The 24,783-nt window shown below is 33.8% G+C and overlaps 1 long non-coding RNA gene across 1 annotated transcript in view; it reads right to left on the bottom strand.

Moving 5' to 3' along the window:
* The window catches only part of LOC127845581 (uncharacterized), a 478,937-nt gene that overhangs the window by 119,134 nt on the left and 335,020 nt on the right, over positions 1–24,783 (bottom strand). The gene's annotated exons all lie outside the window — the stretch shown is intronic.

A 24,783-nucleotide genomic window follows, 5' to 3' on the forward strand; every position in this document is an offset into this window, starting at 1 on the left:
TTGCCCTGCAGGGCCAAACGTGATAATCACCTTGCTTTGACCGATTATCACATGCATTCGAGTCAATTTTGTTACTATATGTGTCTTGCTCTGTGAAAATTGGGCAAAATGCATGTGCGTAAAGTGCCGTCGCATATTAGCCTGTGCAGTCCGCACAGGCTAATCAGAAACGACACTTTCCGCTTTAATGGTACTTTTCGTTTAAAGGAAGTACCATTTTACCGAAAATCTAGTTTAAGCGGAACGTGTCGTCCCTGATTAACCTGTGCGGACTTCCACTTTACGCACATGCATTAAGCCCAAATTTCTGAAAACAAGACACGTATATAGTAACATAAATATTAAGAGTATGTTTTACAGAGAAAAAATTAAAATTGACAAAATTACAAAAAGTTGTTTCAGATTCGCACATTTTCGTTTTAGCTATGATTTTTTTTAGGAAATAGTAATACTGGCCATTTACCATGCTCTTAAATATCCATTACATGCATCTTTTGACGATTTGAAAATCTGAAAATTATAAAGCGTTGTGCGACGCGAAACGATTGAATAAATTGGAAAGTTCTGTTGCTGTCGTTGTATTTTGGGAAACAACGATGATTGCTTATATATGTAAAAAATACATCTGCTGGATGGTCGAATGGTCTAGACGGGAGACTTTTTACTTCAGGACTCCAGGGGTCAGTAGTTCGAGCATTGTTGAGGGTTACTTTTTTTTCCTTTTTTTAAATTGTATTCTTGTTTTTTTACTAGAGATTTTTAGGACAAATGTAAAATTTATCAATATAAAGCATTTAATGACATACTTCAATACATGCCAAAATCTGTGAAACGGCCCCTTTAACAGTTCTAGCAGAATTGCAGTTCAACTACTCAACAAATTAATTACTATCATCTTAAATGCTATTCAAATTGACGTTCATGTACAGTCTTATACATTACACTAATAATAACTAAACTCAACATTAAAATATACATATATACATATATAATATTTTTTAACAATACATGAACTTATCAATATTAAAGTACCACTTTCATTTTCAATACGGTATATTGATGAACACATAAATGAAAGTAATATAAATACCAAAAATCAAACGAATATTTCGCAAAATATTTCGTGAAATAAAGATAACCCATAACAAATCAGTGTTCCTTATAGCAATATGCACTTAATGCTTACACATTTGATAAAAGGTTTATTTTATTCCAGTGTTTTTGGGGTCGATTTGGGGCCGAAATTCGGCCCCATTCCCCTCCTTAAAACATAAATAAATTTCCCCTTTTTCTGAAGAAAATTCCCCTCAGGATGTCTATAATATATGTAGAAAAAATAAAAATAAAAAGTTTTATTCCATAAATTCAGTCCAAATTTTGATAAACATGTAAGGAAACATGTATCAAAACAATTTAAAACCAGTTCAAACAATTATTTGACCTCTAGTATGAGAAAACTGAAGCCGAAATTCGGCGATGTTCTATTTTTCATCGGTTTTCGCGACCACGTTCTTTGTTGATGCTTCGAAGAAATAATGTTAAAGAAGAGTGGAAACAGGCATCTTTTTAATTAATATAGCTAGCCCTATCTAAAAACATCTTAGACAAAGTAATTGGCTTTCTCGTGTTGTTTTTTTTTATCCAATGGTGGCTAGTCAGGTGCAATGTACAATATGAAAGGGAGGTAATTCAAAACAGTCACTCCCTCATTGCTAAGTAATAAGTGGTTAAATATGTCAGAACAAGTGATTTTATAAGTGATATAATACCTGAAAATTTGACCTGGTTTAAGAACTGAAATTAAGCAGAGTTACTTGTGTTTTTCAAGTCGGTATGCCTTCACATTTGGTTTGCCTACTCATATTTATCATTTTTGCCCAACGTATTACATGACTTTTCCATCTACATTGAAGCTTTGGCTATGAAGAATATGAAGTTTTACATGACGGTTTTGTCTTATCTTAACATGTATCCTCTAAGAGAATAGCTAATGAGCTGGAAATATGCTTCTATAACTTTATAAAACACGGTATAAGCTATTAAATGTGATTTAACCCTTTAAAACAAACAGTTATACAACAAGCTCAAAATTCCCCCTTTTAAGCAAAACGACGCGAAATTCCCCTACTGAAGGGCCCCGCAAACTTTCCCCTCTACCTGAAAAAAAACTCTGTAATAATTCCGTGCATATTTAATTGATACAGATAGTTTAAAACTCTTCGTTCTGGTATTAACGCATGCTATTACCAAAAATGTTATCTTTGGTTGAAATAATATATGCAAGATGTTGGTATGATATAATTCATTTTTTCACACCTCAATTTGTTTATAATAATTTAATATGGCTTAATGTAGTAGACTTGATACTATTCATATTGTACTACAGTTCTGGTGAACAAAAAAGAGTAACACAAACAAATCTGTCTGACTAATCTGGTTAAATCTGCTGCAATTCAACAAGAGGACACACATTTTTATAGTTTTTTTTATTGGCTTTAAACCATATTTTGGACGCCTTATGATCATAAATAGAAGCCCTTTGTTCAATCATTAGTCATAGAAATAATAAAGATGTCATCATTATTTGGCACTTTCGGAGGTATTAATTAGCGAAATAAGCTTGCTCGTCAGGTGAGAAAGACCGCTATGGATTCAAAAGTCGCACAAAAAGAACATAATTCTGTATTTTATTTGAGCGACTTAACCTTCGCGCAAGATTGACTTGTTCCGAGCATAGTTTTTGTCGTCATGAGCAACCTCTTGATTATCGGTTTTAATTAATGTGATATAATGCGCATTTTTCACTGTTGAATTGAGCTGAAAAGAATTAACAGGTCAAAAGAGTTAGTTAAAATGTGGTAACTGACTAATTATCTACAACTCATCTTGCTACCAGTTGTTTTTAAAAAATATATATTATATTCGATATTGTACATGACTGTCCCAGTCCTCTAAGCCGAAATGATACGTAAAACTATCTAAAATTAAGTGTCTTTGTGTCGTATGAACGAATCTGTACTAAAACTAAATTTAGGTTCACATCGTACATGCATGATCAGTTGTCAAACGAAAGTACGGTTGATATTCAAATGCATTATTTTTCTTTTTCCGGGATATTGTTTAAGTATGTTGACGCTGCATTAACAAATATAAGTGTATATGAAGTGAAAACACCAAAAATAAACAACGGTTGCGATAGACACATATAAACTGTTAGATGCCCATAATATCACTTTAAATGGATATCAGTAGATTATCCTGCGCGTAAAGATCATGTCGAATTAGTATGGTAAATGTACAAACCGTTCAAAAGTTCTAACAAGAAGATAGAACATTCAGCCGTTGACAGCCATTTTGAACACCAGTTAAGATTTTCGCATTTACACCCCACCAGTTGCTTGCGTACGATATACCCCCTGGATATTGCCATTCTCATATACAGGTTGAGACAGCGAAAGACTGTATCAACAAGAAATAAGAACGCCCCTTTCTGTTAATATTATCCGTGTTCCATAATATTGACACCTTTTCGTAAACATGTGTTTGATAAATGATTTATAGTTGCTATTTAGTTTGCTTTTTTTCGGATTTTCTGTTGAACTGATCGTGAATATCATATGATTCGATGTTAAGGTAAAACCACGTCTACGTCTGATACCGACGCCCGGAATCTTGAAAGAGAAGATAAAGCCTGGCTTAAAGGTGCTTCTATTGAACCAGAGAACGAACAATCTGTCTAGAAGGATTGACGATGAGCTCTCTTTGAGACAGGTAGAAATTGTGTTCGTTTCAGCTTATAGGCGTCACAAGGCGAACGTGTTCTTTGTAGGCATCCCTAAACACTTAAGTTCTTTTAAAAATTATGTGTATGATTTTATCAGAATATGAAAAAGTTAAATTCGTGTAAAACTGGTTTTCTTTCTTTTCATAAAGGACACCGGTTTAGATAGCTGCGCACTATTAAGGAAGAAAAAAAAATGACAAAATGTTTAGCGATATTCATGCCGCGAACATCGTTGTATCGTTGAGTACAAAAATGCGCAACTTTGGGATATTGATGCTTGGTTTTAACCGCACATTAAACTCATTTGCATTATTCAAAACAAATTAAGATGTTTTAATAATGTACTAAATACTTATTATACATAGGTAAACGTCACTACGGTAGAGGCTCAGAGTTCAGATCGAATCGTGAACGCCGTACAAGAAATGAAGCCAGACCTGGTTATCTGTCCCTTTATGAAGGCGCGTATTCCAGAAGCTCTATATAAGGAAAACACTTCTCCCCCATGTTTGATTGTACACCCTGGAGTTGTAGGTAATGCAGACTTTAAATTATTATCACCAGAGCTAGTTTAACTCCTTAATAAATGATGTTGCTAAAATCTGCCTTTTAATGATCGTAATCTAATATTAACTAAAAAAATGCTAAAACAAGGCTTTTTGTATCATAACCTAAGAAATAAATATGCTAGATTTTACTCTAAGTATGGTGATTTAATTTCTAAATATAATGTTTCTTTAAAATGGCATTTAAATAATGGAATCTCCCATCCATCATTTTACGGAGATGTTTTGAAGCGTGTCCGCAAATTAAAATATGTTAACCCAAATGTTCATATTAAACTTTTCAATTTAATTAACTTGTTTTTATCAAAAGGATACGATGCTTATGTACTTAAAAACACGTGTTTGATGGTTTTCGATTCACTATATCTTTCTTCCCTTAAAATTTGGAATCATTAGTGATACTATAGGCATTTTTCACTGTTGAATAAAATTGTGTCATTGTGTCGTATGAACAAATCTGCATGAATACTACATTATAGGCATTTTTCACTGTTGATTAAAATTGTGTCATTGTGTCGTATGAACAAATCTGCACGTAAACTACATTTGGACTCAAATCGTACATCAAATCATTTCTGTCTTCAGTTGTCAAAACACCTATATACTGTTTGATTCCAATAATGTCGCTTTAATGGAATTACCATTTTTATTCATTTGCTTCTTAATATTAAATCACCTAAACTTGTTTTATTAGTAGCACAGCCCCATTAATATTTTTATTTAGTACTGCCCTTGGAATTTGTTCACGTCATTATGTCATTATGGATTTTTGTGACGTCATACGACTGACTTTCCCAGTTGTAATCTACATGCATAGGTCATTGGGTTTATAACGTTCCGTTTTATTTATATTTTCTCTTTGATAGTCGTTTCTTGTTTGATTTAATTATTTTTAATTTGTTTAGCAGTCACATAAACAACCAAGCTATGTAATATGGAATTTTTACACCCATTTTTGCTGCTTCTTCCTGTATTTGCGCGATGATTATCTGAGATATTAACTCTATGATTCTATATTCTCAAATCTTTTCTATAAAGAAGGAATGTAGTTGACAATTGTTAGTTTTATTTGATCGTTCGTCAAAAAGTTGTAATTCTGTTACTCTTGTATCTTCAATGCAATTGAGTAATTAAATAGTAATTAAATTGAATGCTTTTTAATTCCCTTTTATTATTGTTTAATTTGAGTTACAATGCTATGACGTTAAATTTTTATTTACACTTAAATGTATTATGAATATTGCTGGGCCAAGTGTGAGGTTGAGCGCTCTATAACCAGGTTTAAACCCCCAATGCTTTGCATTGACCGTTCCAAGGCGGTGACCCCAGCTTTATTCATATTTTGTGTTTATGTTGGTTTGTATTGTGCTGTATTGTGCTGTTTTGTACTGTTTTGGCAATCGGTCACTTGCCTTAAATAAAGGACCAACTAATTGTTTTTAATGAAAATTCAATACTGCTCCAGCAGCTGGAGTTTCACTTCTTTATATTTCAAATAGCAAAGATGACTGTAAAAGTAAAATGATTTGTTTTAAAGCGAGATTATAAGATTTTGTCAAATATTTATGAATTTATTTAAATGTGTAAAAAAAACTTATTATACATATATTTCAATAAAAATTAAAATAAAAGTTAAGACGAACATGTGTCGAAAAATGCGAAATAAGCCAGATATTTAATTCTGAAATCGAAATTCTGTACAGTCGAATTTGCCAGCAAGTATATCATGCATGTACGATGTGAATCTAAATTTAGTTTAACGATTCATTTCAAATTCTTGCAACGATTTATATGCAAACGACACACGAACACTAACTCTGATCCTAATAAAAATACGAATGCTTCGGTTATTGTTGGAAAATATGTACGAAATATCTTCGTCACAATCGGCTTGGGGCGCTAATTTGTCTTTGCTGCATTTTATGAAATTCGTCTTCAATGTATATTTTTTTCTTGACTATTCTGTGTTATTGTGACATATTGTTATCAATATATTACCATTTAACACATATTAACATCTTATAATCTCGCTTTTACGCAATTTCTGCTTTTTTTCGAATATTTAAAAGGCTAACTGAACAAAAAAAGTTGCAAGTACACGAATAGGTATTGTCGAGAAATGTTAATATAAAAAATAACGAATAAACAACAACAGCATATACAGATAGTAAAGAACGTATTTTTACACAGTGGATTGTGGGGCCATTTTTGCTTGACTTGGCTATCCTACAACAAAATGTCGAGTGGGGAGTGACGGTCCTGGAAGCAGATGACTTTGTGGATAGTGGCGCCATCTGGAGTACTGCTAATTTCCCTGTTCCACCAAACGTAACAAAATCGTCGCTTTACAACAACGCGGTTTCCAATGCCGGTGTAGCGTGTGTATTGGACAGCGTGTCACGGTTTTGTCAAGGCATTGAACCACTTAGTAAAATTGACTGTATCGAGGCAATGGGTTTTTCAGGATTGAAGCGGAACATGAAGCACGCGGACCGCATGGTGGACTGGACCATGCCTGCTGAAGATATCTTTGTACGAGTGCGCATGTCCGATACTTCTCCTGGTTCGATTGGTCACCTTTACATAAAAAATCAGTTGACAGACATGAGGCTTTTTGACGGTCATATTGAAAATGAGAAAGGGGCGCTTGGACATCTTCTCAAGTCATACAAACCCGGAGTTCAAAGTGGCAACGAAGGACAATGCAGTTCTAATCAAATGCGGTGGCAATCAAGGAGTATGGATTGGGCATATGAAACAGGTTCGAACATAAAACCGTATTTAAACCAAAATTATAACAATTTATACAACGTTTCTCTATGCCATTGTTGATCTGAAATGTCTTTGGAGATGATTTATATATGTTATAGGGACAAAAGGGTCTTAAGCTTCCGCGTGACCGCTTATTGGCAAATGATTTACCTCAAGTAACCGGTCCTTGTGGATATCAAGACATTAAAGAGATTCGATGTGGTCCCATTTGTTATCTATTTTTCGACTTCTATAACGGAGCCATGGGCACCAGACAGGCTTATAGACTTCAGAGCAATCTAAAAAGCATTTCCGAGGACAGTGATATCAAACTCAATCCGGTAGTTATTAAATGTAATTGAATGTTTAAGCTCCTTGAATGTTTAAGTAATGATTTAATACAGGTATTTTTGTCGCTAGTATTTCGCATACCTAGGAATGCACTTGATCAGTGTTTCTTTGTATGTCTGATGTAAGCCAAAAAGCTGAATATGACTAAAAAGCTTTTTTAAGGATCAACGTTTTCCATAAAAGCGCAATATTATTGACCTATAAAATAATGGTAATGATATTTTAAACTTCTTTAAGCAAATTAAACAAAATAATTCATGCTGACAATCTATGATCTATAAACACAGTTTTATTTTCGACATTGTGTTGAACCACTACTTGTTAAACAGAATCTGGCATATCATAACATGCGATTGTATTGCTTTATTGTCTAACGTGTCTGTTGTTTTACACTTAAATTGATATTATGTTTTTGACAAATACTTGTCAAAACATAATCCGGTATATCAACAGCTGTATTTGTATTGTTTTCATGTTTTTTAACTCTTTTATTTATACAAATCTAACATTGATATTGTGTTTATAAATACGTGTTAATCAGAAATCGGTTTATAACTAAATGCATTGTATATTTTTCTTTTTAAATTTGTATATTAAAATAACGGATATAGCATAAATATGAATATTCATTTTATGTATAATCCCTTAAATATACTATGTAGCTAAAACATAGAATATCCATATTACTTTATATATATATATACAAAATTAACATTGATATTGTGTTTATCAATATTTGTTAATTGAAACCCGGCGAATCACCAAATGTACTTGTATATGTATTGTGTTTTTGTTTAAACTTTTTTATAATAGATATAGTACAAATATGTATATAGTATAGAAATTATGTAAAAACCCTTAAGTATGCTCCTTTGTTAAAACATATCATATACCTATAACAGTGTCACCTTTATAATGAATATACATAAAGTCGAAAAACATGGTGGTTTTTTTTTTAAACGTACATACCGAAAAGTAACATCTTATATTTTTGAGTGACTTAATCACTCAAACTTATATAATACATACTTCAGTGAAATCATTATTAAAACTCATATCCACTTTTTTTGTTTAAAATCCCATTTTGAGAACATTAGATACTGATAATTTATGTCTCATATTTAGGGCAATTTACCTTGCACAAGCAAATTCGCTTGTTTGTTTGTTTTTTTTTCACACGTTGTATTTTATATTTTCTCTGTTTTTCTGTTTTTCTGTTTGTTTGTATGAAGATAGGATGTTTTTTGTACATCTTTTGTGTAAATGTATATATATTTACAGTAGGGAAACCAACTGGACATGTTTTCAAATAGAAACTAACTGGACAAACACACACAAATTAGCATTAACATCACCCTACACCTCTTTAAATGATTAAATTATGCACTTTGAATGTCAAAGGGCTAAGCAATAAAGACAAACGCATAAAAATCTTCAAATGGTTAGACGAAAAAATATATAGTATATGCCTAATACAAGAAAGTCACTTGACACATACTTTAGCACAAACCTTAAAAGATGAATGGGACGGAGACATCTATCTCAGTGGACAACATACTAATAAACAAGGAATTGCCTTTCTGATAAAAAGTAACATAGGGATCACAGTTGATAACCTTAACGAAATAATAATTGGCAGACTAGCAAGTATAGATATCAAAATACATGAAACACAACTAACATTAATCAACGTTTACGGTCCTAACATAGATGACTCCACATTTTACGAAACATTACAATCCATTATAATTAATAACCAAGATAAAAATATTATAATCGGTGGTGATTTCAATACTGTCCTGAACCCAGTATTAGATAAAAAGAATGGAAACCTTTATACTCATCCTAAAAATAGAAATATTTTAAATAACATAATTGAAAACTACAATATGATAGATATCTGGCGTACAGTACACCCAAACGAAAGCAAATTCACCTGGCACTCAAACACAAAACCAACAATATTTTGTAGACTAGACTATTTTTTAATATCTGAATCTCTTTGCAACATTATTAACATAAAACCAGGATTTATGACTGATCACTCTCTAGTTGAACTTAAACTGCATAATATACAACCTGAAAGAGGCCCAGGATACTTTAAAATTAACAACAGCATCTTATTGGATACACAATATCAAACACAAATAAAACAGGAAATATTAATACAGTTCAAAATAATAAAGATGCAAATCCAAACACCTTATGGGAAGTAATTAAAGGAAATATACGTAACACAACAATTAGATACACATCATTTAAACAAAAAGAAACACACAAACTTGAATCTGAAACCATCAAAACCATTGAAACACTTGAAAAACAATTGCATCAAACAAACACAAATGATACCACCGACATTGAAAATGAAATAACATTTAAAAAACAAATATTAGATGGAATCTATCATACACGTCTCAATGGAATAATACTAAGAGCGCGTGCACAGCATGTTGAACACAATGAAAAAAATACAAAATACTTCGCAAACATTGAAAAACGTAGAAGTGAACAAAAAACTATACACAAATTAGTAGTCAATGGCAAAGATATAACAAACATGACTCAAATACTAGAAGAACAACGTTTATTTTTCGAAACCCTCTATAAAAGAAAACATGTTGAAAATAACACCCTTTTTAAAAATACACATCATGCTTTAAACGAAGAGGAAAAACAACTGTGCGACGGATTGCTTAATGAATATGAATGTGGATTAGCCCTAAAAGATATGCAAAATAACAAAAGCCCAGGATCTGATGGCATCACAATCGAATTTTATAAAATATTCTGGAATGATATAAAAACACATCTAATTAATTCACTAAACTATTCATTTAACAACGAAAACTTAACTACGCTACAAAAACAAGGTATTATATCACTTATTCCAAAACCTGGAAAAAACTTAGAATCCTTATCAAACTGGCGCCCGATTAGTTTACTAAACAGTGATTATAAAATTGCAACTAAAAGTATAGCAAACAGAATAAAAAAAGTTTTACCAGCAATCATTTCAAGATCTCAATCTGGTTTCATAAAAGGACGTTACATTGGTGAAAACGTTCGTCTTATCCAAGAATGCATAAACTATTTCAACAATTCAAATAATCCTGGTCTAATATTCTTTGCAGACTTCGAAAAGGCATTCGATTCGCTTGATCATTCATTTATGTTCTCTTGCTTAGAAAATATGAACTTTGGTGAAAGTCTCATTCAATGGGTCAAACTATTCTATACCGATATTAACAGTTTAATTATTAACAATGGCTTCTTTTCAAACAGTTTTAACATCGAACGAGGGGTTCGACAAGGATGTCCACTCTCATCATCGCTATTTATTATCTGCAACGAGTATCTATCACATCACATCCAATCAAATAAACACATAAAAGGCATATCACTAGAACCTGACGAAGAAATCAAACAGTCCCTTTTTGCTGACGATGCAACTTATTTTTTAAACGACAATTACGATTCTTTCCATAACCTAATAGAATCGCTAACCCTTTACGGAATGACATCGGGTCTGAAACTTAACAAAAGTAAATGTACTGTGCTACGAGCAGGTAAATTAAAACAAAATAATGTCCAATATAAAAAAGAAATGAAATTTAATTGGACATCCGATGAAGCCACAACGTTAGGAATTACTTTCACAAATAATGAAAAAGATACAGTTCTTAAAAACATACTACCTAAATTACAGAATTTTAAAAACTGCTTAAAATCATGGCATCACCGTAAACTTACACTTATCGGAAAAAACACAGTATTGAAAACGTTTGCACTTCCTAAATTAATTTATGTATTAACAGTCCTCCCAAATCCACCAAATGATATTATTAACGATATAAAATCAGCAATATTTAATTTCATATGGGACGGTAAGCCTGATAAAATAAAACGAACTCAGTTAATTCAATCTGTAGAAAATGGAGGTATCCAATTAACGAACATTGATTCATTCTTGAATGCAATCAAATGCAGCTGGGTTAAAAGATACCTAGATAATGCCAATACAAGTAAATGGAAATTATTCTATCAGAAAATCCTAAAAAAATATGGTGACTCCTTACTCTTTGAATGTAACATCAGCAATTCTATCTTACATGAAATTGCAAACGAAAACATATTTCTGTCTGATGTTCTATCAGCATGGAGTGATGTCACGCATAACCTAGAAACCCAAACAAGCAGTAAAACTATTCTATGGAACAATAAAGACATAACTTCAAACAATAAGACGTTTTTCTATAAAGATTGGTTTGAACGAAGCATTAAATATGTCGACCAATTATATGACTACAGAATTAAGGATTTCTACTCTTTTAATGATATATGCTACATATACGGAATACCTTCAAATAATTTTCTGAAGTACTACACATTAATCAAAAGCATACCCATACATATTAAATCTGAAATCAATACAAATAATACACCATGTACTCAAACAACATTCGTAGAAAGTATACTTGGAAGAAAAAACAAAACAAATAAAATATTTTACACACTACAAATTAAAAACCCTACAGAAAACTCAAAAACCCAAAATAAATGGCAAGTCCTTTTCGGAGTACATGAACTTAATTGGAAACACATATTTACCATGCCATATAAAGCAACTATTGAAAGCACTCTGAGAAATTTTCAATATAAATACATACATAGAATTATAGCTACAAATAAATACCTCTTTAAATGCAAATTATCTAACTCAAATCTGTGTGACTTCTGCAGTGAAAACATCGAAACTATAGAACACCTGTTTTGGGAGTGCAAACACATCCAGCCTATTTGGAATCATTTAACATCTTTTCTTGAACAACAGCAACTAAACGTTAAACTATCTTTCTTAAATGTAAGTTTCGGAATTTACTCATTGAAATCAAAAGATTGTAATAATATTGTGAATTTTATTCTTATAATGATGAAATTGTTCATCTTTAACATGAAGTTAAAAAAACAAGTACCAAATTTTAATTGTTTTATCCATAGTCTTAAACTTAAAGTCCAGATTGAGAAAGAAATAGCCCTCAGTAATGACACATTACAAAACTTTGAACAAAAAAATGGAATCGGATTAAATTCTCATGATGTTTGTCCACTTATATACATTTCACTCTAATGTAAGTTTATCTTTCTAAAATATTTTTGTATGTTTTTTTTTCAATCTTATAAGATCATTTTGAATATACAACGAAACACATAAGTCCAGTATGTTTTCTTCCGACTTTATACAACTCATCATTTTTCATAACAATTCTTCTATTATTTTTTTCTTTTCTCTTTAAAAAAAATACATATTAGCATATCTTGTATAACATGTCTGAACTTTATTGCTTTGTACAATCACTATGTTGTATATATTCATGTATACATTGTATGTATTATATTGAATAAAAAAAAAAAAAAGATATCAAACTCGTGGCTCTCATGGGAGTGGAACGATTTTTTTGCACTGGTATGTGTGTTACTCAAGTATTAGGTATCGATCATACTCGCTTGCTTTTAATTGGTATAATGCGATAACAATATTGTCAAACAATTATAAAATATGTGTATATGATTGCTTGATGTATCTAGGAATCCATTTATGTGAACTCGAAAGCAGCATTAACAAGCTAGAGGATTAAAAAATATCAACGCCATAGATGAAGTCATTAAGACGGTGGCGGAAATGCGTAAGCAGACAGTTGTAGCCGTTTTGCGGGGAAACGCTGGAGCCGGAGGAGCGATGATGGCCGCGCCGTGTTGGACCGGAAATGGCGGCTCGCCTGAATGAAGGAACGAATACAATAACTGCCAGAAAAGCCGCCTCAATTGGTCTTATCGACACGGTTTTAGGTACGTACGTGTGCCTAGTGTTTTATTTTCTTATACATTAATAAATTGTGTAGTTTTGTATTGCGACCAATTCTAAAGAAAGAACACAAACAATGTGTTTATATTTGCAATATTAAGCAGACAAGTAAATTTTGAAATTATTTTTTCATTTTACAAAGTATATTTGGGCAGCTTATGTTGGATTACGAGGTTCTATAAGATAAATCTAAAATACGAGTAACTTTGAAATACCGGCTTAACATGCATTTAATGCTTATAGACTGATGAAATTGTATAGTGAATATGTAACATATGTCCAATGATTATAATAATTATTATTTAAGTGACGCGATAATGAAAAAGTCTCATGCAATAAAACCAGATTATTTATGTCGATGTTTATTGTCACGTTAACACCGACGTTCATTCGACGTTAATTTTGATATTAATCTTGATTGTATCCCATGGTTATCAAGATGTTTATACACAGGGACAGAGCCGGGTTTGTTGATGAGGCAACCGAGTTTCTTCAAAAGCTCGTTCACAGAGACAAAAATGCCAAAATCATTCAAAGCAAAATACGAGAAAGGGACGAATCCTGGAGCCGAACGCTTGAACAACATAGACAGGCTGAAATTGAAAACATGAAGATTTGCTTTGAGTAGGGAAAGTTCTTATCCGCAATGCACAACTTCGTATATAAAAAATAAAATAAACCAACGATCAAAAGTAAATCGACAAATCACTCGACGATGCAAAAAAAAAATTAAAACCGAAGTTTGCATGCATTAGTATCCAAACATCAAGTAATTGGGATAAAGCTAGAAAAAGGTGTCAACAAACAACATGTAATAAGCGAACACTTACCTCTTTGACAACTTTAATACAATGCCTCTGACAACAATCCAACAGTGTGCACTTTCACGTGCTTGCCTTCTATCAATGTGTCTTTAATTTACAACACCATACTAAATAAAAAAAGCTGTATACTGCATGCTTATAATTCTTTCCATAACATCGAATGATTTGTTCATATTGAAGTTTTCTACCATGAATGACAAATACACAAATTTATGATTGACAAATACACAATATTATATATTAGTATTAGTTCTCCTCTCCTGAACGTGTTTCTGTTGTTTAAGTGTTTGCGTTAAATAAAAACTGCAACAGTTTGAGTTGTGATTATGTGAGTAAAATATAATATTTACTTTTTTACGTACACCAAGTTTGCACAATTTTCTGTATATACATCGCCTACTTGAAAGTTTAATATATTTGAAAGATTGCACGCATTTGGCCCTTATAGTATTTGATTCACGTGTCGCGTATTGCGATTTAATGTTTCATTTTTATCTTCATAGGTACGTTTCGTTGATATTATTTTATACGCGCGTTTGGTCGTAATTATTTCTGGGTTAATAGAAAGTCTCTAATAGCCATCAAACCGGTTTATTTAAAGTCCGCGTTGAATTGACTGTTCCAGGGCTGTGATCGTTGTATGTCATTGTTCCTATATCACATCAGAGTGTATCATGTCTGTCATGCTTTCATTAGTCAAAGTGTTCAAAAGCGCATATCGTTAACTCCATTGAATGTCAGATGTATCAGTTTGTCGAGTCATTGTGAATCAAGCTGATGTAACTTTTAATTTGTAACATACAGCGTCAAGATTGTAACGGTACTTACAACAGACACCGTAACGTCTACCTCCACGCCAACAATTCCTCCAGTGACCTGGGCACAATCTCCATGTTAATATTGCACAAAGATATAAAAGTTTTTTTCACCGATCAAATTGCAAGTCACATCTTGTTTGGCTTTTGTTACGTATCTATGTATTTTAAAGTCTAAGAATAATTAAAAATCATAATACTTATGTGGAAATGAATGTTCAAGTTGGACAAAAACGGCTGAGCTTATGCAACACATGTAGACAAAAGATTTGCGGGTCGCCATTACATGACGTCTGGATGGCGAACATTAAGGCCCATACAATCTTTGAAGCCCGTATCTTGGGCACATACTTACTACGGCTCGTGATTGCATTGCTTTCAAAAAGCTCACCGTAAAAGCGCCGACCATCACAATACAATAATGCCAGAGAACTATTTGAACATGTCTTATTTTTAATACCGGTGTACGTGACCTAACTGCAAATTTAAAGGGGCTTGCACTTTCCCTGTTTAAAATGACCCAGCGTTTATTTCCTTCTTTATGTTTCGTCCCCATACTAATAAATTATTAAACAAAAATAATACTTCTTCACGTATTAACAGATTAACGTATCACGAGAGACATTTCAGGGAGCAGATGAATGGTGAGAAAAGCAGCGGTCAAAGCCACGCTAGCATGACGAACATCGCTTTGTACAAATCTGATTGGAATTTGATACAGATCAAAAGGATCTGAGGATTTAACTAAGCAAATGTTTCTAGAAAATGGGTTCAAGAATGGTTTACGAATGGAGAACATGGATGACGGGTCCGAGAGAACTGTGGCAAATAACCTTAAAAGAACAAAATTACATTCTGAAAGTGTATGATATCAATGACGATAATTTTTAAGTCGTCGGCACACCTGTTTAATCTTTGACCATTACAAAATCTCAATGCTCCCAACACACCTTAAGCCGCAAAAATAACCAAGTGAATTAAGATCATCCTGTATAGTACCCAGAGTGTTGGTGCAAGCCTTTATGGACTTCAATCTCACTTTAGTTTAGTACACAAGATTCGAATAGATGAAAATATAACTTGGTATATTGAAACTTACTAACAAGGATTTATCTTCTTTTAAATATCATTATAAGTTTGGAGTGTGTGTTTTTTCAGTCAATAAATAAGTATAATACAAAAATGCATTCAACTTTATACCAATCTTACAATCCTACTTTGAGGTTTAAGGTTTCAAATTCACTTATATAAATTCCTGAAAATTAATCGTTTTAGATATTTATTGAACGCGTTTGTCATTTCCTGACGTAATTGTGTGATAGTTTTATGACAGCTGTGTGTTGTCAATATTTACATTGAGTAAGCTCTAGAGACCTTCTGTATGATGCAATCTGAATACATGTTTCTGTGTATTATTTACAAATTCGACATTGGATAACGGGTTCAATATTACATCCCTATGCCGAATTGATGATACAACGTTCAACCACTGTAGAAGTAACGTATTTAGAAAATCAAATTGAAAAAAGTCAAAACATTTGATTCTGTGATTTTTAAGTAGCATTAGGTCGAAAATGGTGCTGATGCTTTTAACAACATTGCTGCCAGCTGTCGAGACATTTTTGATTATATACAACCACGTGGAAACTATTTCAAGAGGTTGGACAAAGGAGTAATTACATTTTCATATTATTTGTTAAATTTCCTCATAATACGGTTTTAACGATATATCTATTGAGTAAGAGCTTTTTCAGTCTGAGTCTAGTATAATTAGGAAGGCGTTATGGCAAACAATACGGGCCCTATGGTGACTGTCGCATATGGATGGGAATATCCGCCAGTACATGCTTCAACTAAAACGTTGGTATTCGACAAAATCCACTACGTAGACATTGACGTCGAGGGCAAGTGTATGTACATCGGTGTCGGTCGAAGTGTTCCGACAAGCATTAAAATTATTTACATGATATAAAAATCCGTCCCCTTCAATCTGCTGTTCACTTCACTCTACACCATTATGTGTCGATAAATAAGTCAGAAGACTAACTTTTTTACACTGTCTCTTTATATATATGATGGCACGCCAGGTACAAGCTGGATGGTGGATTTAAATGCATCCACGTTTGCAGCAGAAACACGGAATTCTGGTAGCTTATTTCAGGTGATGATAGTTCTTGGGAAGAATGAATGTTTATAGACATCGACCCGTGTTGGTATTTGGGTAAATTTCATGCTATCGCTCCTTCTGGTGGATCTTATTACTGCAGTGGGTGGATGCTATGACACTGGTATAGCAATAAGGCAGTACATGATGGTCACATCAGCTACTGCTTTCCGTTGTTGGAGGCTGGGCCATTTAAGGTCACTTATCATTTCGCTCACACTTGATAGATTATGCGGGTTCCATGGTTTGTTTTTCACCCATCTCTCGGCATTTCTTTGAACTCCATTTAGCGGCTTTTCTTTGTTTTCATTTTTTACTAGGTTCCAAACGGGTGAGGCATACTCTAATTTTGGTCGAACTAAGCTAAGATATGCGTGTTCTTTCACTTAATGTGGGCAATATCTGAGGTTTCTTTTCAAAAATCCGAGAACACTCGATGCTTTTTAAGATATGCTGTCTTTATGGTATTTAAATGTTAATGTGTCACAAAATTCGACGCCCATGTACGGATTGTGGTTATCGATTTCCAAAGTGTCGCCTTTCAGTTTGTAGTCATATCTTGAGTTTGTTTGTCCGGTGGATGCAAATTGCATTATAGCAATTTTTTAACATTGAAGTCCGTTTGCCAAATATCGCCCCAGAGTTCTAATTTACGAAGGTCGTCTTGTAGTGCAAGTTGGTCTGATGTACTATGGATTGCTCGATAGAGTACGCAATCATCTGCGAAAAGTCTAATGGTATATGTTATATCATCAGCAATGTCATCGATGTAGATTAAAAATAGCGTCGGTCCCAGGACAGTATCCTGAGGTACGCCGGATGTGACCGGAACTATGTCTGATGTTGTATTGCCCACTACTATTTGTTGTTTCATATCTTTTAAAAACGAGTTTAAAAACGAGTGATTCAGTTTTGAATATTTCCTTTTATACCATAGTATTCCATAGTATTCCAATTTGTGTAAAAGACGACTGTTGGAAACTTTATCAAAAGCTTTCGAAAAGTCTAAAATGTCATGTCCATTTGTTTTCCAAAATTTAAAGATTTAGCTATGTCATCGTTTGTCATTATCAGTTGGGATTCGCATGATCTCTTTAAGTGGAAGCCTAGTTGATTTTCGTGAAGAATATTTTGTGAGTCTAGATGGTCCATTACTTTGAATACTACTATATATTCTAGCATTTTTTGATTAATCACTGTCAAAGAGACTGGTCGATAGTTTTCTGGTTTTGTTCTATTTCCCGTTTCCATTCCTACAGGATTTCTCCAGTTTAAAAATACTTGTCAAAATTGGTGTCAGTTCATTTGCACACTGCGCCAGTGCTTTAATTGGAATTTTGTCCGGGCCACTAGCTTTCTTTTCATTCAAACGTTCAATGCACTTTTTTATTCCATTGTCAGTTATGTTTACGTCCTTCATTGGTTTAAATGGCGAGTTTTGCTTGTTTGGGATATTTGTGAGATTTTCTTTGGTGAATACCGAGCTAAATTGTTTATTCAATAGATCGGCTTTGTTTTCAGCATTATCTGCAATGGTTCCATCTGCTTTCAGAGTTCCTACACTAACCGAGTCCTATTTCCTTGCCTTTATGTACTTCCAAAATTTCTTCGATGATTTATCTTCTTCTGGATCCAGCATGTTGTTCGGATATTGATGGTAATCACTATGTAATGTATTCCTTGCCTTAAACAAAATTATTTAAATTCTTTAAAGTCCTCATTTTTCTTTCTTGTTCTAGCTTTTTTGTACAGGCGTTTATTTTTGTGAAGCATTCTTTTGATGGCTTTTCCCAGCCATGGTATTTCTTGTTTGTGTATAAGTTTCTTAGTAGGTATACATTTGTTCAGTCATTAACTATTCGACCCGGTTTCTTAATTACCACTGTCCGGAGTTTTGTTGACACAAACAAACAGTCGTGATCACTAAAACCCAGAGGTGAACCGGTTGAGCAGCCGTGTATCAGGATATGATGAGATGTTACAAATAAGTCCAATCTTGTTGGTAAGGTGTCAATTTGTTCAAGATAGTGTGTATTGAAAACTGAGCACAGCTTTTCGCAATGTGCTTTATCTCAGACACCTGTTATGGGTTATCCGTACTTCCAGATGATATCCCTCAAGTAAAAGTCGCCACCAAGGAATATTTTACAATTTCTATATCTTTCACTATTTACTATTTTTCTAAGTTACAGGTCTAGTTCATTCACAATTTCAATTGGAGATCCTGGTGGTCGGTAAAATGCTCAAGCTAGAATATGATTTTATGTAGTAATTTTCACCCATTTTATTTCACAGTTAGTATCAAGGTCGGGACACTCTTCACAGTGCAACCCTGGTTTCACCATGACCATGACGCCTCTACATTTTTGTCAATCATTTCTTTTCGATCTTTACGAAAAATGATATAATTATGTTCTGGTGGAATATTATAAGGAAGAATTTCAGAGTCCAAAGTACCTGGTTCAAGATGAGTTTCATTTCCTAAAATTATATCATTTTCTTGACTAGCAATCAGATTGTATAACTCAACTTTTTTGTTTCCAACACTTTGAATGTTAATAATACCAAACGAAAGATTATCGCCATATTGAACCGCAGATGTATCCAGTGCAGAAGTACTACACGGATGATCAGAACAAGATGTTGTTGATTGATCCGGTAGGATAGATTCGGGGTCAGACGTAGTACTACTTTCATGAGAGGAAACACTCCCAGTTTTCACAATATTTGTCAAATTTAGTTCTTCACTTCTTGTCTTTACGTTTACATTTTTCAAGGTCGTTGACGTGAGTTTGGATAGATCAGAAATATTTGGTTGCAGTTTGAGAGTTTATTTAAGGGATTCGTGGTAGAAAAAAATATTCAAGTCTACTATAAATGTTGTTGTTAAAACATTTAGTATTCCGCATTTGTTGCATATCCAACTTACACCGCTTTTTCCAAGATGACTGTCTTAGGGTCTGTCGTCCGATGTTTAGACAAAAATCGTGGAACCAAACATCACAGTCGTCAAAGTGTCGAGCTCCGGATTTCCAACCAACGCCCGTTTTGCGTAGGCCACAGGGGTACTTCTTTGGACCTGGTTGTTTTTTACATCTCCACTCTGTTATATGATCAAATACATAAACAAACTCGTTTTTGAATTGCAAATAAATTGTTGGGAAGTCATTACCAGACGTAAAGTTATTTGAAAATGTCAAAGCTTTTGATTTTCCTAGTGTGGGATGTTCTTTCACCCTACAGATACTCAAAATTGTCAACATTATTACACACGAAAATAGGTGACATGTTTTCCTTCGACGAGCTTCCGCCTTGCGCGGAGTAGATGCGCACTGAGTCATAATGTAAAGCCGGTGGGTTGGGTATTTCAAATTCATATCAAAGTTCAGCAATTATATCGGATAACTTGGTGCAATTTCGATCTTCTCGTCTCTCCTTGTACTCCTGCAAGTTTTTGGTACTGGGAATACAAACTTATTCAGCCTTTATAAAAAGAAAGATTTCTTTGCTCGATGTCCGAATACTTCTCTCTACAAAGGGGCACACATCCAGTTATCTGCTGTTAAACGACATTCTAATTTTAATACAGTACATGCATGCTGTTTAATTAATTTCTTATTTTAATTACTGGCATATGATAGTTACATATGCTATGCAAACATTTCATCTTCTGTGCACCTATTGATGAGTCTATAATCACTTCATATACACCTTTACTTCGTGTGTGTTATTGGCAACTGCCGTTAAACGTTCGGAATTTGTATTAATGCTATTTCTTACGGCGTTCTTTGTTTTACTATGTGCGTTTGACTTAGTTGCTACTGAATTTAACTAGCTGTAAATATCTGTGTGGATCTTTAGTACTTGCTATTGCGTCTCTGATTCAGAATAAGTCTTCGTTTCTGCATACACCGCCATTGTACACATTTCATTTTGCAAAAAGGGAACCAGTTTTAAAAAATCCAAAGTCGAACTCAAATTACTAGCATTCTACACATCAAAATCGAACCTCCGATACCAATCGTGTTACATCGATTTTCTCCGGAATCCTCCGTAAGATAGGCGGTGAGCGGGTAAAAAACTACCCCGTATACATCGTGTCTATTGTATTGAAGAAAATGATGTAAATCCCATTCTCAACACCTTATTATTGTTGAAATCGATTTGATAAAAATGATGTCGATGTAAGATCTACTTTTATGATAGATTTACTTTACAACAGGAACTAAAGAGCTTAACATGTCCCTGTTGTAACAAGTCTACAGTAACTAATTGGATTTGATTTGGTTGGAATTGTATTGTGTACATCACGTCAGCAGTAGTCTGTTACGTGTAGTTCAGTTATACCGGGGTATTGCAATGCTCTCATTGGTGATTAAGAAGACCCTTATCACTATACAATTAGATCAATTACTTTGGTAGAACGGTGGTCAAGGGAAATTGCCTCTGTCTCAGGATACGAAAGATTTTGGTTCAAAATCCCGTAATAAGCAGGACAACCTTTTTTCAAGTATAAAAGGCAGCTATGTTGCACAGTCTGCAGAGATACATTTATCTAGATCAACACAGCGTTTTTCCTTACTACTTTAGGAAAAGTGCCGAAACCGGCCAAAGTGGGAGTTTTCATCCAAATTGGGAAATGTATTACTTATGCTGAACACTTTGGAACCATGTACAAATAATAGCTGCGTATTAACATCGAAGTGGTAAATGATTTCCTACAAAATCCTGTTTCTATCAACACTAAATAACGAGTTTATTATACCAAACACTCTTTTAACTGAAGCCGTGCTTGAAAGTATGGTCTAAACGCTCTTGAGCCTTATGTTCCATAGGATAACCTGACTTTGACTGAAACAAGGTTGCGTCAGTAGACACGACGGTCCATGAAAATTTGCTGTTAACATCTGATAACTATGCACTGGCCTCAATATCTGATACAGAATCCCCAATTGTTAAAGTCGGAATTGTATTAATGCGCGACCGATAGATAATCAGTAACGGTCATATGTTTGGCTGTGTTAATTCTACACTGAAATTGGTTACATACTACTGTACGAGAAGTATAAAAGTATGGCTCCAGGGCACTGAAGATAAGAACGATTGTGAATCAGGTGTTCGTGAATAACCCATTGTCACTAGCCATTGATAGTTTCAGTAGTTTTGTGGCGTTGCTGTACCTACGACACTAATAAGTCCTTATGGTGTACTCCTACGCGAAAAAATGGCCAGTTACTTAGGCTCGATTGGTCATTGTCGGCTCGGGTACTAGTTACGTGCACCTCTAGTGATTATAAATCAATGTTTAAAACAGGCGAAGAACAACAAGGGTTTCCCTTTGCAAATAAGGTAGTTTCTTGTGTATTATTTGAATTTCATTTACATTTAAGTGTACATTACTATGCGTATGATAATAATATATAGACAAAGTTTTAACACAGTGTCAGTATTAAAAATTTCTTAACCACAAATAAACAAGACAATAACAATTGCTGAATCACTTCTGTGATTTCTGGTGGGGGACGGGACACTTCAGTGTCAGTGAGTCCTGGTGGGGGCTGGGTTACTTCTGTGAGTTCTGTTAGGTGATAGAGTCCCATCTATCAAATCTTCCTCTTGTGGGGATGATATCACTTCAACTGGCTGCTGAAATAAAAGCATTTCACTGCGTAAAAACTAGTGTTATTTATAAGACACTTCTGCACAAACACATAGTTACCTTTTATGTTGGGCAAAATGCATGCATGTTTAAGATTTTAGGACTGCTTTAATGCCTTAAAATAAAAAGGATATCAAAGTTATTTTATAACACAATTATTAACAAATGAATAGATCTATACTCAATTTCAGATATCAAAAAAAATAACCTATGTCGCATCTGAATGTTGAATTTCGGAAATCATTTACAACGAGCTTCGTTTACTACTAGAAATATTTAGGTGCATTCTTATACTTACCTCACCCGATGTTGTTTGTTTTTTACTTTTTGATTATTAAAAAGGGCCGAAATTGTTGGCGTATTAAAAAAAAAATTCTTATTATTTTGGCAACGTAATAGTTGATGTGAGACGCCATTTTGATGATTAATGACTGCCTGCACAGTGCGCGCAGTATTGATCGATACAAAGCCGGGCTCAAAACAAGCGGGTTTTCCCCAATGTTTAGTTTGCGGATTAAGGTAACGTTATTTTTCGCAATTTAGCGGCAGAAAAAAATCAACTTTGCAATCGTAGGAAGTTGGAATTGAAAAAAAAATCAATTGGGAAAAAAACACAACAGATTTGTTTTGGGAATAGGGCCGATATTCGGACCAGTGGCACAGGGCGGAATAGGTCTGTATCAATTCAATGACTGATAAACCGATAAAAAAAATCTTACCGTTTCAGCCACATAATTGATTTTTAAAAAATCCGAGTGATAGAATTATATTACTTTAACAAAAAAATAAAATCCGCCCAGATGTGGAAGGATTTTCTTGGGAAGGCAGAGATTGTATGAGAGAGCATGGAACACCAAGTGTGCGTGGACATTGAGTCGATGTTTCGCGAATGCACCCCTTTAGGTTACATTACACTAAGTATTTCCTATTTCTAAAGAGTTCATTTTCTTATTATCGATCGCACCCATGTTATTTGTGATTATTTCCTGTATGTTATGTGCGTTTGCAACATTTTAATGTATTTCATTGGGGACTTAAAAAATGAAAGATCTACGTGATGTTAACAAAATTTTACGAAAACATGGGATGATTAATGTAAAAGACTATGTGTTTAAGTATAGATATACGTCGCTAGTGTATTTTTGCCCAATAATATACTATGTTATTTTACAACATTTAACCATGGTCCTGTCGTCAATCAGTAAACAAGCCCTTATAAGCCTTTCTGAGTAGCTAACGGTTAACGAATTTTTTTTTCAGTTTTGAGAATCCGTGTTGTTTGTCAACAAATCGGACCTATCAAGTCTTACAGTATTACATCAATTCAATACTTAACTCATTTATACCTAGCGTCTAAAAAAGGCCTTGGCAAACGGCGTTGACCCAGATGAGACGCCGCATGATGCGGCGTCTCATCAGGGTCTGCGCTGTTTGCTTAAAGGAATTTCTGTAAGAAATATTCTAAATATAGAAATAAGTATACTAGACATCCCTAATTTTGGATATAAATTGATCCAATTTAGAAGGATGGGAGAATCCACTGGGCATAAAAAGGTTAATGGTGTTACTTCGTTATTCAGTCGATGTAGCGTGTTCTCTTTGTCATAGTTCGTTAATTGATCGAGTGTTGCGTTCACGTGCATGAAACTACCTGGAAACAGGTGCAATCATATTGCGGCGTTACAGATGTAGCAAGACAGATATTACACAATACTATTGTTTAGTTTTGCCATTGGCATATAATAAATCCACACCAGTATACCGGAAATACCGCGATTTATTCGGACCGCATACCGAATCGCTGTATGGTTATGGTGTATCGAAATATTTAACATCGCTTTGTGCTTTTATTTGACCAAGAACTCTGATTTGTTGATGTCTGACTTGATTTTTTTCCTCCTGATTGACATACGTGCGACTATTGGGGCTGTTTCGAGCGTCAGCTCTGTTTAGGTCAACTGTTTGGCTTTACAAACGAAGTGATTTTGTTGTTTAATTAAATG

Source organism: Dreissena polymorpha, chromosome 1 (genome assembly GCF_020536995.1).
Source record: "Dreissena polymorpha isolate Duluth1 chromosome 1, UMN_Dpol_1.0, whole genome shotgun sequence".
Lineage (NCBI taxonomy): Eukaryota > Metazoa > Mollusca > Bivalvia > Myida > Dreissenidae > Dreissena > Dreissena polymorpha.